The sequence below is a fragment of the Zalophus californianus genome, chromosome 2 (genome assembly GCF_009762305.2).
Source record: "Zalophus californianus isolate mZalCal1 chromosome 2, mZalCal1.pri.v2, whole genome shotgun sequence".
Classification (NCBI taxonomy): domain Eukaryota; kingdom Metazoa; phylum Chordata; class Mammalia; order Carnivora; family Otariidae; genus Zalophus; species Zalophus californianus.
In genome coordinates, this window is record NC_045596.1 from 169,685,697 (window position 1) to 169,703,844 (window position 18,148).

General features: G+C 38.9%; 1 long non-coding RNA gene across 1 annotated transcript in view; it reads left to right on the top strand.

The window, feature by feature from the left end:
• The window catches only part of LOC118356580, a 115,573-nt gene that overhangs the window by 87,959 nt on the left and 9,466 nt on the right, over positions 1-18,148 (top strand). The window contains exon 3 of the long non-coding RNA XR_004819852.1: positions 204-341. This is a non-coding gene — a long non-coding RNA (uncharacterized LOC118356580). The remainder of the gene's footprint in view (positions 1-203; positions 342-18,148) is intronic.

Sequence of the window (18,148 nt, forward strand, 5' to 3'; positions counted from 1 at the left end):
ACTGAGCCACCCAGGTGCCCCTATTTATTTATTATTATACCATATTTTCCATGCCCTATTGACATTGGGCTTGGTCATGTGTCTTGCCTGGAAAAATGAAATATGGGTAAGAGTGACATTATGCCTGCTCCAAATGAAGCATTTAAAAGGAAATCTATATTTCTGCTCATCCTCTTGAACTCTGTCCTCTGTCACCAAAACAGCACGCCCCAGAGAGTAGCTGCTCCCGAGTACTCCTTCAGGTTCCCAGAATATGACCAGCAGAGCAGACTTGAAGCCAGATAACAGCCTGGAGCCAAGCCCAGCTGAGCCTAGCAGAGCCACACCCAATTCACAGACCTGTGAGTAAGCAATAGATGTTTGTATCATTAACCACTGAGATTTTGAGTTTGCTGTTCCCACAGCAAAACCTGGCAGATACATATATCGAAGTGTGTTATTTCATTTTTATCCTTTGCTTCCTGCTGGATTTTGAGCACAGTTGTACAACCTGTTGGAAATAAACCATTTTTTACTAAGTTCAGAATTGATATCCATTTAGATTTTCTTTGCATATTGAGTTTTAAGGAGAATTTTAAAAATCTTCATTGTAATTTGCTCCTATAGATTCAAATCTGGCCTTCTTAAATCCACAAAGACCTGGAAATTGAATAAATAAGTAGTATACCTGTGGGGCAAAGTCCAATGCAGACTTTGCAAAATCCAATATGTCTGAAAAAGAGGTTCCTTGGGCAGCTCAGTCCAAATGCCACTGGCTTCCTCCATCCCTGGTTGATAGTACATTATGTTCAGGACTTATCAAAAATGCAGCCAACCTGCAATTCAAACCTGCTTGCTCGGAGGCCAGGTTCCCAGTGCGAGATGCCTCACAGAACTTAGTCATCTCTTGACTAACAATGGCTGGTCAGGGAGGACAGATCTAAAAAGGAAAATGGGATGGTTGGTGACGTACATGCTGAAGAAATGTATATAAGATACAAGAAGACAATAAAGGAAAAAAAAAGAAAAAAAAAAACGCTGAATCAAAAACAACTAGAGTTTGCCCTGTAGAAATTTAACTTGATGTACGTACGTGTGCAGTAAAATACTTCAAAGCCCAGGGAATCAAAGCAAAGAAGACGTTAGCTTATAGTAAGAGGTGAGCACATGGCTCTACCGCTGTCTCAGTGCTGGGACAGGTGCTGACTTGGATTACAGAAGGGGGAAAAATAAACTGGAGCTGCTTCTCAAAGCCTTCCTTGGAGTTGCCTGTTTAGGCTTTTGTTGTTTTGCTTTCCCCTTGTTTTTTAGTGTTTTTCTGGCAACCAGGCCACTGCAAATCAGGACTTGAAAGCAAACCTGACTCTGTTATGTCTATAGGACAATGAGCACAGCAAAGCCTGTCTCTTTGATTTGTGCTCTCTTTGCCATTGATCTTTTTTCCCCCCACAGCCATAAGAAAAAAAGATCTTACAATATCAAGAACAGGAAATGAATTTCCCGCCTGAATCATCCTGAATTACGGTTTTTATTAACTCATTTGCGGATCTCTGGTCCTGGGCCTGTGCGTCGTGGGACTGGTTGCTTGGTCTCAAAAGTAAATGCAAAACTACTGACAAACTCGGGAGACTTTGGTCGAAAATAGCCCAGTTTGAATATACCCAGCCTTATAGTCTTTTCTTTGAAACCCATTTTTATTGTTTAATGTAATGCAACATTTTAGTTTGTCTTATATCTAGTAATCTCTATGCATGTTGGGTGAAATTGATTTTCAACCAATTTTAACCTGAGTCATCACCATTAATTTTTTCTTTTCAATTTTGGAGTTTGAGTTACTGAAATAATTGCTGGAGCTTGGTAGTTTTAGATTTGATTTTCATGATCTACAGCATATCTGGTTCGAAGTAAATGGCCACAATTGGGATAGAGAGACATCCCATTTTTACTGTTGTTTGCCTTTCTGAGTAAATTTTGAAAAATATGCTTTAAGAAAGTAAAGTGTAGTTATCATTGTCATTGCATCTATGCATTAAGGAAAAAAAATCTTTAATTATTGGGGATAAATGAAAGGAGCTTTCTTCCTAAAGGTGAAGATATTATAACACTGGGCTCCTGTTTGTATTTTAGTTTCAAGTTCCTCCCTCTAGAAAATGGGATTTAGTGAAAGCAGGGTCCAGGGGAGTTTGGATCCTGTTTAAAACACACTATTCTTCAAACATTACCTTCCCATGGGCAACCCGGGAGAGCCTGCATTCTGTAGAACAAGCCCTCCATTTACACACACGCACTCGTCTTTTGATGTTCATTCCCCTGACGATCCCAACTTGAACTCATGCATAGGAGCAAACAGTGGCTAAGTGTTGGCTTATCTGTCGAGGAGTAGAATATATAGGAGATTTTCATATGGTCTGACATTTCCCTAACTTGAGAGAAAGATGACTATGGAAAAGCAGCCCTCGTCTTGCTCCCACGCAGCCAGAAGAAAAGAAATGAAAAGAAAATGAAAGCTTTCCCTGGGCACTACCAGACTCTGCTTCCAACTTCTTCCTCTGGTGGCAAGCACAGATCATTAACACTGGTAATGTCCTTACTAAATCTGCTTGGAGAAAGTGACAAGTCTAATTTGTTACTGACAGACTGACGGCTGGGAGTATGTTTAAAATGCATTGCTCTTGCTCCTGAACCCTTTGAATTGCTGTGTGGTTTCTGTCAGGTAGGCTTGGTATTTGGCTAAAGACTATCTGTGATTTCATCAGTCTCCCCAGCAGCCTCCCAGAGGAAAGGCCCGCCGCTTCGGTTCCCTCCTTTTTCGTCGGTCCCAGGAACAGCCTCTGCAGTGAGTCCAAAGGTGCTGTGATTCGAAATTCAGAACCTGGGGAGGGATTCCTTAAGCAAGTAATTACCATTAATAATCAATAACTCTCAGGCTGACAAATAATAGTGACAGATCGGGATAAGATTAAACGTATTCTTTGAGACATAGGGATGTGGCAATGATATGGGCTTTCATTAACTAGAAAATATATGCAGGGCCCCATTTTGATATGCTATAGACTGATTTTAAATTAAATCAAGTGGAGTTTAAAAACATGATGCAAATGCGGTCTGCGAGGCATGGAGATGAGTTAGCCTCATGAAGGAAAAGTTAAAATGATGGCCTATGACCTAAAATTATAATACAGTAAACTTTATGTGGAAGAGGGTGATAGTCTGATCCCAATGCCAACTAAATTCAGGGCAACGATTATGAATTTTAAGTGCCATATGAAATATTTAGGCTATACATTAGGAAGATTTCCTCCATAACGCAGGTATGTAGCTTGGGCAAGAAGTCATAAAGGGAAATGGATCAAGAGTAAATCAGATATTTACCCCTATACTATTGGCCTCACTTCTAGATAGAATTAAGGGTACTGAGTCTTTGAAAATCATTCATGGAATTCTGAAATTTTCCACCTGAAAGTAAGTTCCAAAAACATCAAAAGAACAACTATCTGCAATGATAGATGTGGGTCACAATTTGAAACAAAAGTCATGTTCTTAGATTTTACATCTATTTTCCTTTTCGTTAATGTCAGTGGTTTTTCTAATTTAGTTTTAGAAGCTTAGTCTTTACTATTTAGTAAATCCCCCTTTAGTCTGATCCCAAACTATATGCACTATGGGAATATAAACCAATAATGTATATGCTAGGCATTGTACATGCATTATCTCATTTAATCCTCTAAGCCTATGAGATATTTACATCATTGTTTCAATTTTTAATAAGGAAACTTAAGTTCTAAAGATCACATAGATTTTGAATTTCAAGAATTTGAGAAGAAAACAAGTGAAAGGCAGTGTATGAAAATCAGAGCATAAGTAAATAAATAAAAGTAAAGTCCAGTGAAAGACCATTCCAGTTGGCCCTGATTTGGAAACAGATACACTGAGGTATTCACTTATCCATTCTAAATATCAAGGGCACAGAAATATTTAAAATCAAATAAGAAACAGTCCCCATCTTTAAGACCTGAGTGTTATGGCAACAGCTTGGGAAGGGCATGTTCCCAAAGGGGATAACTGCTGAGCTGCGTCAAGGTTTATGGATGGAAGCATGCCAAGGCAATTCCACAGGAGAAGCTAGACAAATCGGAGGAATCAGCTTAGCATAGAAGGATAGCAAGCCAAAGAGGCAGATGTTTGTGCAATGGTAAGAAGCACAGTGTAGCTGGTATATAGATGGTGTCAGTTTGGTGAAGGGGAGTAGTGAGGAAATTAAGGGAGGGGGGCCAAATGGCAGGAAATTAAGCCTGGAAGTTAGGTTGGATCTCAAGGCTCAAGGAACTGGTATGTTACGGCATTAGGAGAGACTCCAGGATCACAGACTTTTAGCAATACAATCTTCACTTTCACCTTTGAGACTGTGCAATCAAAGTCCCCAGGTACTGTTTCTTTTCATCTTTAAAAGGGTCTAGAAACTTTGGCTTTTGTTGAGTGCAGAAGCTCACTGGTGGTGCAAGACTAACATTTGTTCATCTACTTACCACCCTGGAGAAATCCCTGCTGGGCTTCAGTACTCAGATCTGTACACTTCTCTTACAGCCTTTTCTTGTCAGTTCTCTCCTGACATCTGGAAACATTAGCCAAGACTGTGTCTGTGTAAACTGGAAAATGCTGGACTTCCTTCCACCCTTCCCCCTCCCAACTGCTGACAGCTCCACTGACACCTAGCTTGGGACACAAATGCTTTTGTACAAAGAATGCTCCTTCCTCTAGGTAGACACAATCACTTTCAGAGCACAGGGCTACTATATTTGCCTTGCTACTCTTTTTGCTCAGCAGGACATTGTTGTACACATCAAAATGTTTGCATAAACAGCTATAACTTTGTAATCTGATCACCAATTTCCAGATAAACAGCACAATGGGACGGATCACTCGGCCTCAGAATATGGCAAGCTTCTGCCACTGGGAGTTGTAGAATAAAAGCTGAATCAGCATCAACTATTAGTAATATTATAGGGAAGATTTCTGCAATGGGTAGGACACTGGAATAGATGGCCTCTCAGATCCTTCCTGACCCAGAAATTCTGCCCCTGCCTTATGACTTCCCAGAGCACTGTGGCAGACCAGTGGCCTGTTACCATTGCCTTAAGGCCTGTGAGTATGTGCAGTTGGGTATGAACAGCTTTTGGAGCAGATGGAAAGGACAGATTTCTTAATAGTAATTGGCCCCTTGGATATCAGTGCTCACTTTCTACCTCATTTTTTGAAGGTCAGTGTGTCAGTATAAGAAAAAAAAGGATTTTTCAGATATGAATTATTTTGTAGCTTCATAAATTGACTATAAGTTGACTATCTTCAATTCCTACCTATTCTCCACATACCAAACATGCAGAGGCAGGAAATTCAGAGGTTTGGATAAGGTCCTGGCTTTGCTGTTAACTACTTGTGTGATCCTAAGTAAGCCACACTGCTTTTCTGGATCTCAAATTGCACATCTGTAAAATAAGGATATTTGAGGATATTGCTTCAGTTTTCCTATCACTGTTCCCCCACCACATTGTGAGGATAGGCATGAGTCCCCCCCTCATTTGCCAAAGGTCTCATCCTACAGTACACTGAACTCTAAGGCCACTCATAAATCCTCCTTCCTCCTTTTCTGCTAGGAAAGGTAGCATGCTGGGGCTCTGATCATTTAGCTCTTTTTTTCCCAGCAAGTGACAGATTCAGCAACAAAAAGAAGCTGTGCCTTAAAAGATTATTTAAATTGTTATGGCTTTGCTCTGATTTAAAACTAAAACTAAAAATCAGTTATAGCCCTCTGGAGGTTTGGATAGAGACTCATTCAAATCATTTGCTTCTAGGATTGTTATCCATTAGCTTTCACACATTGCCCTGTATAATAACACAATAGGTTGTTTCCCACTTTGTGGACTTTTACTACAGAGAACTCTCATCAGTCATATTGCTACATGCTTAATATTGGCTCCATCACAAATGCATTTTTTTAGTACATTCTGCATGCTCAGTATTTTCTGCTACAGATTGTACACATCACTCCAGTTTTGGTTGCGTCAATTGCTGTTTATTTTGGGGAATAAATACAAATGTAGGTACACTATGTGGAGAGTGTATTTATATTGACAGGGCAAATTTGTGTGACTGTGCATATTAATTACAGCATTATTCAAGTGGTTCTTGTAGAGATGGGGATCTACATTGTACACAAGTCATTTAAAGTTCATTTGAGTGGAAAATAGATAAACCAAAAGCAGCATTCCAGTAAATGCAACATTGATTCTTAAATTTTTCTAGTATTTACTTTACTTTGTGAGCTTCACAGCTCTCAACATGAAAACTGTACTGTAAATTGCTAAGCAAGAAAAATTGAACAAAAGACACATTCAATTTGTATGGAAAAGAGTCAGTATTAGACTCTCAACTTGACCTTTTATGAGTGATATGATATCACAATGATATGATAAGGGCAAGAGCGGGGCAAGGTCACTCTTATGCAGAAGGAAGCAAGGAGTCTATTGGAATCCAAGGGCATGAAATGCTCTAATGTCTAAACCAGCTGCTTTGTCTCTTTTTTCTAATTTTTTGCTCTTAAGTAATTCCTGGGTGTCTAAATCTCATTTGAAATTTACTGCTTTAACTAGGTGTCAATTTTTTTTTTTTATGAAAGCAGGAAACAAGAAGCAGTGGACAGGGTGTTGCTTGGGTGAAAGGGTAGAGCTCAGATAATGATAATATATTCCAAATCAGATGGGATTTGGGGCAGGTCACTGAGCTTCAATTTCCTCACTGGTAGAACTGGTAGAAGATACTTAGGAAAATGGGGCTAATACCTGCCATAAGTCCTTCCCCGTGGTGTCTTTATATTGAATGAGCTTCTTTTGTGAAGAGACATTATAGTGCAGTTATTGGAAACAAGTCCTTTGGTAAGAGTGGGAGAGAGGCCACAATGCTAGAGGGGCTAGATTGGCAGTTTACCAGGGCTGGGACTCAGTTACCAGACCAAGGAGGGCAAAGAGGCTAATTGGATGTTTTTGTTTTGTTTTTGTTTTTTTCCACTCTTAACCTGGAGTTCTTTAAATTCTCTCTAATGGGGAGAGGATATGTCCTGGTATCTACAAAGAACTGAAGCCTCCTAATGGGGTCAGGCCAAGGATTGAGCTGTCATTCTATGGCTTTAATCCTTGACAAGGCACCCTTGAAATCCTTGTTGGATTGGTTGCCACGAACTAAATACTTAGAGATACACCAATAAGTAAGAATTTAAGGGAGTTTGAAAAATACATGTACAATCCACAATGAAATAAAAATGGTTCAAGACCAGAGCCAATGACTATTCTGAATCATGCTTTTTCTCAATGCCTTAAATTTAATGGCTTTTGAAAACTAATTCTTTTCAAGGGTAGTTAAAATACTAGCTGTATTCAAGCTTATTACAATAAATAATGTCTACTTTCTAATTGCATTTTAAATATAAAACAAGTCAGACTGAGACAATTAGAGTAGCACCGAGAATCTTATGTTGTGCCCGTTCTTCCAAGATACGTAACTAAAAATTATAAAATAATAATACCAAGATGTAAAATAAAAGTAAGGAAGTCCATTAAGTTGGAATATTTTCCCCAAAGATGGTTCATTTAATGCTTTTCTGGAGCGATGTCATTATTAAATGTAAAACTCTTTCAAACATCTTTTTGATGATCCTGCCTTGCAGAGTGCCTGAAGCATATGCTTTTTCTGCCTGCTGGTAAACTCAGAACTGACTGAACACAGCACAAGATGTCTCTGGGGCAGCAGCATCTCTCTTGTACTCTAGACTGGGGAAAAGAATGAAGGCTCAGATTCAACAAACACTTGAAGCAAAAGAACGGAGTTAGGACTCCTACAGCAGAAAGTGTTAGTCAGGGATGAATGTTGCTGCCACCACACCCCTGAGTAAGAAAACCTCTAAAGAGCTTCTCTAGAGTTCTGTGGCTGCACCATAACTGAGCAGTGTTTCTTTCTTTCTTTTTTTTTTTTTAAAGATTTATTTATTTATTTATTTATTTGAGAGAGAGAATGAGATAGAGAGAGAGAACATGAGAGGGGGGAGGGTCAGAGGGAGAAGCAGACTCCCTGCTGAGCAGGGAGCCCGATGCGGGACTCGATCCCGGGACTCCAGGATCATGGCCTGAGCCGAAGGCAGTCGCTTAACCGACTGAGCCACCCAGGCGCCCACTGAGCAGTGTTTCTATAGGTAATGATAAGGTTAGTAGCTTTTCCTTCTGTAAGGATGGTGGAAGTGAAAGAACAGATGTATTTGTGCCCAGTTATTAAGTGTGATGAATCAGCAGCAAGTTTAAAAGGAACAGAATTGATAATACACTTCTAACCCTTCATGGAAACAGATACAACGTTTAAAATCTGGCAGCCTGGACTTTTTGTCTCCCTTCTCATTTTTGGCTGTGGCAATGTTGGCTGGATAAGACCTCCCAGCATCTGGTCCCGGGTGGAGGAGCCGTACGTGATCACTTTCACATCTTTTCCTTTAGCTCCCTTCTCTGGTCTCAAGATTAAAAGCCAAAAGGGTTTGTTGATTCTGGGATTCTTGGAGGTGAGCGTCTCTGAAGAGCAGTGGGAATAAGATTGCCCCTGAGGCAAGAAAGAGGGATGGGTCTAAAGAATAGAAACCAGAATAAATAAATAAATTATAAAAATAAAATAGAAAGGCATAGAAAAATAGTAGGTGAATAATCAAGGAGAGAAGAAAAGAAGGGAACCAATTATGGGCTGAATTGTGTCCCCCAAATTCCTACGTTGAAATCCTAGCCCCTAGCACCTCAGAAATGTGACTGTACTTGGAGATAAGGCCTTTAAAGAGGTGATTAAGGTAAAATGAAGTCACATGGATAAGTCCTGGTCCAATATAACTGTTATCTTCATAAGAATAAAAGATTAGGACACAGACACACATGGAAGGAACAGCATGTGAAGATACAGAGAGAAGATAGGCCTCCAAAGAAACCAACGCTGCTGACACCTTGTCTCTAATTTCTAGCCTCCAGAACCGTGAGAAAATCAATTTCTGTTGTTTAAGTCATCCAATCTGTCAGAACCAAAAAATAAATAAAATAAAATCCTCCAAGGATACATAGGAAGACCAGAGAAAAGTAGGAGATAGCTAGAAATCCACAAGAAAATAAGATGAAAATAAATGAGTAACAACATGCAAATAAAAAAGGAAAGGGAAAAATGGGGAGAGGGGAATCAAAGGATATGGCGGCATTTCTGGCCAAATTTCTGTGGAAAGGAGAAAATGAGGCCTAGAAGACCAACAGGCACAGAATGAAAGAAGACAATAGGAGAAGGTAAACATTAGGTGTTGCTTGTGTGTGATTAAGGTAAAATGTGAATGTTCAGTTGAACATCCTTACGTTTTAAAACACTGACCCAGGGAGAGCCTTGCTGTTTTTTCCAGGAGGCTTCAATTATTTGGGAAAATAAGTATGTGAGTGAAGTGATCTTGATTGTATGTCAGAAACAATTTCAAATGAAGAATAACAGTGGGGAAAATGCCACCAGATTATTATTTCTAAAAGAACAGATTTATCCATAGGTTGAGCAGTAACTAAGATTCTGTTAATGGTGATGCTAATTTGGCTCATTTTCTGTTCGTATTGGCACTCTCTAAAACAGAAGTGTTGCTGATGGTTTGCCCAATAATATGTCACAGAAACTGTGGAGGAACGTCTGATATGTGAGGCTTGAAGTCAAGTACTGAGAAGGGGAAAAATGTGTTCCAGATTTTTTGCAGATGTTCTCAGATCAAATTACGGTGTTGAAAAATTGCATAGTATGTTCAATGGAGCATCCAAGATGAAAAGACAATTCAGTGACTTTGTAATCTGGATAAAAAAAGAATCTTGGAGCCGTGCTTGTGTAGGGTATAATTCACAAATTCAGAACTGTCAATGGCAGAGGTAATGACAAGGACGCTAAAACATTTGACTTTTTAAATCACTTTCACATAAGTTTCCCATAAAAACTTTTATATTAAAGCCCAGATAACAGATCTTCCTGATTCCTTATTTTCCATATCTGTGGAGCAAGTGTTCTATTTGTCTAGATTTTTTAATCAACCGGTATATGTTCTATATACACGAAATGTTTAATACACTGGATAGAAGAAAGAAAATACCATAGAAATCATAGAAAGAATCATAGAATTTCAGAGTATGGAACAAAACCAAAAAAATTTCAGAGTATCGAACAAAACCAAGCATCACTTAGTTTTTATTTATGTTCTTTAATTTTCATCCCCATAAAACCGAGGTTCCAAGAATCTAAGTGATTTGGACAAGGTCACTCTGCTGGAGACCATGATAGATCAAGACTAAGACACAAATCACTGCAACTTTTGAGGTTCTTGGACTTTTGAGATCTTTGAACAAAGATGCTGGATATTCCTAACAACATTTTTACTATTATTTGGAAAAGAAAATAAACCTCTTAGTAAACTGTATCCCTGATATAAATCCAGGACATTATAGGATATACCAAAACTGTTTCAAACTTATTTTTGGGGGTTATCATTCTCTCATTCATTCAACAAATACTTACTGAGCACCTGCTATGGGCCAGGCACTGTTCTAGGTACTGGAGATACAGCAGCAAGTAAAACAGTCAAAACTCCCTGCCCTTCTGGAATCTACATGTTAGTGTGGGAGACACTAAAAACAAGAAACACATATAGAAAGTCAGATGTAATAGTGCTACTGAGAAATAGCATTTAAGAATGAGATAAGGAGTGCAGTGGTGGGTTAAAATGAGCTTATCAGAGTAAGCCTCACAGATAAAGTAATGTTTACGCAAAGCTCTGAAAGAGAAAAAGGAGTGAGTTGTGCAGACCTGGGGGAGGAGCATTCCAGACCCTAGGAACAAGTTCTGTGCAGCTGTTGAGCTATTTCCAGATTCTTGTCATTTTGGAGGCTGAACAACCAAGATGACTTCCCAGTATTTATTAAATGAAAGGAGTAATTGGTATAAGTGCCACTTAAGCTCTTCACTATGTAAGGTGAACAACTTCTTGGACTTCCCAACTATCTTGGCATATAAAAACTGGCCTGGGAAAGTGGGCATATGTAATGAGCTGGCTCTGTGAAGATGGTGGGAGAGAATCTGTTAAATTCGGTCAAGAGCTAATTGTTTTCTTCCGTGTCAGCTTTTATCTGTGGACATAGTATGATTGTTTGGGTTCAGGAGTCTAAATTGGAGTACTACTTTCTGATAAAAATATGATGGATTTATGCAGTGTGTCACAACCAGAAGCAAACCCTTCCAAGGAAATGAACAATGTAGCATTTCCAGGTCACAGGAGACTGTGAATTCCACCCTCTAAAGATGATATCTTAGGCATGTTTCCTATAAATGCAAAGAGTGGCATGTCAGCAGAGTTTGGAATGACTCTTTTCTTTAAAAAGCACACCTAAGAATTGGTCTTTCCCAAACATTCAATTATTCTGCTATGCCAACATTTACAACAATTTGATATATAAAAAATTGAAAATCTAGTGCAGACACATTTGAAAAAAAAAAAGAGCCTCTGCTTTTTTTTTTTTTTTTTTTAGGATTGTATTTATTTACTTCAGAGAGGGGGAGAGAGAGAGAGCACAAGCATGAGTGAGGGGAGGGGCAGACAGAGAAGCAGACTTCCTGCTGAGCAGAGAGCCTTATGTGGGGCTCCATCCCAGGACCCTGGGATCACGACCTGGGCCAAAAGCAGACACTTAACTGACTGAGCCACCCAGGAACCCCGAGTCTCTGCTTTTCATCCATACATTTATTTCTTGCTTTCTGTACATTAAAATACATTACTATTCTATAGTTTTCTGAGTACAGATTCTTTACCTCTTTGGTTAGATTTATTCCTAGGTATCTTATGGTTGTGGGTGCAATTATAAATGGGATTGACTCCTTAATTTCTCTTTCTTCTGTCTTGTTGGTGTATAGGAATGCCACTGATTTCTGTGCATTGATTTTATATCCTGCCACTTTACTGAATTCCTGTATGAATCTAGCAGTTTTGGGGTGGAGTCTTTTGGGTTTTCCACATAAATTATCATATCTGCAAAGAGTGAGAGTTTGACTTCTTCTTTGCCAATTCGGATGCCTTTTATTTCTTTTTGTTGTCTGGTTGCTGTGGCTAGGACTTCTAATACTATGTTGAATAACAGTGGTGATAGTGGACATCGCTGCCATGTTCCTGACCTTAGGGGAAAAGCTCTTAGTTTTTCCCAATTGTGTAAGACTGATGAATCACAGACCTGTACCTCTGAAACAAATAATACATTATATGTTAAAAAAAATAGTAGGAAGGGAAAAATGAAGGGGGGGTAATTGGACGGGGAGATGAACCATGAGAGACTATGGACTCTGAGAAACAAACTGAGGGTTCTAGAGGGGAGGGGGGGTGGATGGGTTAGCCTGGTGATGGGTAATAAAGAGGGCACATTCTGCGTGGAACACTGGGTGTTATGCACAGACAATGAATCATGGGACACTACATCAAAAACTAATGATGTAATGTATGGTGATTAACATAACAATAAAAAATTTAATAAATAAATAAATAAAACCTATGGGATGCAGCAAAAGAAAGAAAGAAAAAAAAGAAAGAAAGAAAGAAAGAAAGAACTTCAGTTTCAGATCCAGAGGTGTCTTGTGTAGGGACATTATGGGCAAGCAATCTCCGACATCTGATATAGGGATTCAAATCTGAACTCTTGTACTTACTTGCTGTGGCATTTGACCTCTTTGCCCACTTCTCAGTTTTCCCTTAGGACTGCACTAAATTTAAATGACATAACACACATAAAGTGCTTAGAACAGTGTTTGGGACAGTGAAAAGGCTCAAATATATTAGGTACCACTGTTATGTTTCAGTGGCTTCTGGAATAAAAAGTTAGGAATTATAAATATACTACCAGACTCATTGCTTCAGATTCATTCTGCTATGATGTGAAGAGCTTGGGCTTTGTAGTTAGACCTGGGTTCCAGCCCTCGGCCCCACCTCTTACTAGACCATGGGACAAAAATTCTTTATCCTGTTTCCTCATCTGTAAAGTGAAGGTACCGATGCCTTCCTGGCAAGGATGTGACAAAGTGACAAGGATGAAATGTTAATGCTCCATAGGAATGGCATTCCTCATATTTACCTTATCGATATTTAATGTCATATTTGTCTTATTATACATACACTTAACAAAAGTTTATTGAATGCTCACCATGTGTGAAACCCTGAGTAATGTATTATATTAAGTGATGGGTATATTTACAAATGTATCTTTATCAAAAGTGGGAGAAAGAGAAGGGAGAAGAGAAAGAGCATGGAGACATTATTCAATTATTTGGTTATTATAAGATATGCAGACAATGCTTACTGAGAATTGGTTTTCTTCTGTCCTGCTTCAAGATAAGAAAGGAAATTAGATGAAACTCTGAGAGAAGTTACTCCCAGTGTTCATATCCTATGGCTTTATTTTGCTCCTGATTATTAATGGTGGAATGTGAATTAAGCTCCTCTTCAAATGAGTACATAGGCTAGATACCAGGGAAGACTTCTCATCAGAAAAATTTATCAAGCCATAGCATCGTCGTTGGTGGGAACCATTAGAAACCTCATCTGTGGAGTCTTTTAAAGAGAAAAATGGACAGGGTGATGGTGCATTATTGTAAATGACTTAGACTCTGACTCTGTCCAACTCTTTGTAAAGAGCCTAGTGCATTTTGGGACATAATAAATTTTGAATTATAAGTAACATTCTCACATAGCCTCTGGGGATGGACTCTCAGTCCTAATAAGACTTTTCCAACTCTAATTTTTATGATTTGCTGCTGTATAGGTAATACTGATGAATTCAGCAAGATCTATAAATGCAAAGTATTTTGTAGTCCCAATATGTCAAAGATAAGATTTCACTGAAAGTAACATTATAATGAACACTATTGAGTACCTCTGAAATGTGGATCTAAGGACAATCTATAGAATTTTATATAGGGTGAGCATCATATGAAGTGCTAACCCAGGTTAATTTTAAGGTGAGATTGATTGGGAAATAAGATTCAATAGAAATGAGAAGAAAGATCATTATCCTCCAAAATGAAGGCTGCTGCAGGATTTATAGTGGAACAAAAGCAGAAAGGACCAGAACTAGTGAATTAGGTAAAAGTTCAGTATATATCAAACCAGTCATTTTGGTACTAATACATTTCTGAAAGAATCCTGCTTTAGACAATCTATGAAAGAGCATAATGTGTATATATGGGTGGTGAAATGTGAAGTACCTGTGTGTGTGTGTTGAGGGGATTCAGAGAAATTGAAGTAGAGGTGAGGTTAATGCATCTTTTGGATTAATGTAGTCATAATGTAACTGATGCAAAGAGAGAGTAGGTCATAAATTGCTTCAAGGGAATCAAAGGGCAATAGGGGGCCTGGGCAGACTCTCTGAATAATAGTTTCAAAGCATCTGCTGTGCAATATGGTTAGAACCTTTTGAAGCCCCATTGTATAACTCACTTGTCACTTGGCTTGAGGAAGAGATGACAGATCCGCCAGGAACATTCAGGAAGACTTTTTTTTTTTTTCAGGGAAGGGAACAAGCCAGATGTTCATGTTGTATTGATATTTTAACAGATGCATTGATTTAGCATTCTGAATTTACCTGGAATTTTAATATTTCATATATAATATGTTGAGGAAAGATACTGCCCTAGCACCTAGGAAGTGCTCTGAAGAGACAAGATGAAACCTGGCAGATGAATTTACTTAGGTAGCACAAAGTCATTTTAAAGAGTAAGAAATACCTTGTTTAATTTCCTGTAATATGCTTCATTATCTTCTCTTGGAGTTGCCCTTCACCTCATGGAATTAATTCAGAAATTTGACCTTTTCAAACTGTGCAGAAGAATAAGATTGCTAAGGCACCACTCGTGACAAAAGCCAGGATTTGGAAAAGTACAGATTGTACCTCAGCTCCTCTCTTTCCTCATATCCACCTGTCACATACACACAGCCACCTCCCACCCCACCACCCCACGCATACTCCATCAACTGCATGAGTCAGCCATTTGTGTTTAAAGTTACCCAAAAATCCCTGGATCGTTGCCTTAACCCTCCTCTAAGCCCTGCCTCTTCTAATCTCTCTACTTTCCAGTCAGTTGGAGGGATTTGCTAAAAGTTGCAATGATTTGTTACTAATCACCTTTAAAAAGTTGGTGTTTTCTCAGTGCCTTTAGTCACCTTAGCATGGTGGTGGAGGTCTGAGTTTTACTGGCCTTTCAGCCTCATTATCCCCCACCACTCTCCATGAACTTTATGACTGTTTTCATGGGTATGTTTACCATTCCTGAACATCCCATGCTTTTCCTTGATTCTAGCCTTGTGATTGCTGCTTTCCCTGCCCAGAATTTCCTAAAGTTCCCCTACCTCTCTTCTTTGTCAGGTTAAATCCTAGTCATCTGTCCTCCATGGCTTAGTTTAGTTGTCATCCCTTCTAGGAAGTCTTCCTGGAATGTAGAGTTTGTGGGTCCCTTCTGTATTCAACTCCAGTATTCATTCCTAGTTTTTGTGCTTACTGGTTCAGTGCAGTGGCTCCTTCTTGTTGTTGGTGGTAGTTTTCTCTCAATGTTGTAAACTCACTGAATCAAGAAATATGGCTTACCTATTTCTGAATTCTCAGGACCCAGCATAGCCCATGCTTGTGGAAGGTGTTTGTGGAGTATTTACTGATTGAGCACTATACCCACTAAAGTCACAGGGCTTATATTTGGGAGTCCCTGTTAATTTTTAAGTTTTCCCTATCTAACATTTATTCTTCCATATCAGCCCCGATGTCCAGTTAAAAAATCCAATCTGGTTTCACATTTATGTGGTGAATTCCAGAAATCTTTAATCTTGCATATCTTGTCTTACATGATTTACAAGGCTTGTACTTCAAATGATATTAAATGATCCCTTTTATGCTGGAACCAAATTCCCATTGTTTGTCTATATTTAGTTCCTTCCTTTTATATACCTCAAATGTCACCTATCTTCAGATTACTAAGACACATTCTCCTTTGTACTCTAGGGGCCATTGAATTTGTTCATTCATTGGGATTCTTTACTGAATGTCAAGCACAATGCTAAGTGCTAGGGATATAACAGATTTCTGTCTTCTTCCAGCTTACAGTCTAGATGGGGGATAAAAAAGGTAAACAGACAATGGCAATACAATGGTATAAGCACTCATATACAAAAAGAAAGAATGGGTGTGGAAACACGTGAGCGGGAAATTTACCAAGGCTTGGGGAATTAGGAAACACTTCCTGCAGGAAGTAATGTGTACATTGAGATTTCAAGACTAAGTCATGGTTAGTTAAGTAAAGAACTAAGAGAAGGCCATTCTAGCTAAAGGCTGGAGTAACACATCAAAAGGCCATAGAACAAGGAGAATGTATAAATTCAGATTTTGACAGATTACTAAAATGAGGCTTTAGAGCTAAGCTGGAATAATCTTATACACTATTTTATAAACCATGCTAAAGTGTTTGAATTTACCAAAGAACAGTGAGGAACAATTAAAGGGTATTAAAGCATAAGTCTAATTAACTTCGTGTTTTAGAAAGATCAATTTGCCTGAAGTATGGAGACTGGATTGAAGAAGGCATAACTGACTGTTGGGAGACCAACTAGGAGGTCATTGCTGTCATTCAGATGATAGATGAGGGTGAGCTAAACTACGAACTGGAAGTGGGGAAGAAGAAAAGCAGAAATCTATGAGAAATATAGGAATCAAACGGTGCCCCCATGATTATTAAAACATGAGGGAGGAGGAAAAGGAAGTGACAGTTGAGGATTCTAGAGTCAAGAATGGTGTTCAGGTTCCTGGCTTGGGCAACTATGCAGATGGTGGTAGTGATGAATATGTTAAAAATGTAGGGTTAGGTTATAGGGAAGATGATGAAATAGACTTTGGCCACTTTGAAATTGAGGTGTCTATGAGAAATACAAATGAACATTTGTGGGTCTACAGCTCAGGGTTGGAAGAAACATTTTAGAGTCATCAACACTTGGATGTAATTAAAATCATGGCAGTGAATGAGTTCCCCCAAAGAAGACAGAATACTGATACAATAGAACCCAGGACAGAATTGATGGGATGGGATAAGAAGGAATCCTTACGGAAGATAAATCAGAGGCAGAAGGACAACCACATGGTCTGCTTGGGACCATGAAGTCTGGTGGATCAGAATGGTTTCAAGAAGGAAGTGGCCATCAGTATCCAATGCTGCTGTGAGACATCAAGTGAGATAAGGACTAAAAATGCTTATTTCATTTAATTATTAGGAGGCCTTTGATTTTAGTAGTGCAATGAAGATAGAAGTCAGGTAAGAGTGGATTAAGTTGTGAATGAGAGGTGTAGGAAGTGATGATAGTGAGGAATACCATGGTTTTGAGTTGTGTTGTGAAGAAAAATACAGAAAGCAGTTGTTTGTTTCCAGAAATTTTCTAGTTCAGGGACCCCTCCAAGTTCTGACCACTTTCATTCTTTCCCCTGAACATCCTTTGCATTTTTGTCTCTATTTAAGTCACTGATTTTTAAGAACCACAAATGCATCCAGTCTAGGGAGGGATTGGTGGTTTCCACACAAAACCCCAAAGGTACCACTTCAAATATGTTCAAATGTCTTTTTAGTAATACAACTGTTTTCTTAAAAATCTCATGAATAATTCTAATATGTTAAAAATAGATTAACTCTGAGCTTCTCTGATTTAAGTAACTTTGGAGGGCCTGGAGCCCCAAACTCAGGTCCCTTACATGATTTTCTGAAGTGGCCCCTCATAGGCATTCTTATAGAAACCTGCAGATCCAAGGAACTCATGTTTAAAATCACCCTTAATTCATAGGTTATTTGGATTGAAACAGACTGTTGGCCTCCTTGTTCTGAAGTTTTTCTCACAGCCTTCTCTCTCTTTTTTTTATTATGTTATGTTAATCACCATACATCATTAGTTTTTGATGTAGTGTTCCATGATTCATTGTTTGCATATAACACCCAGTGCTACATGCAGAACGTGCCTTCTTTAATACCCATCACCAGACTAACCCATCCTCCCACCCCCCTCCCCTCTAGAACCCTCAGTTTG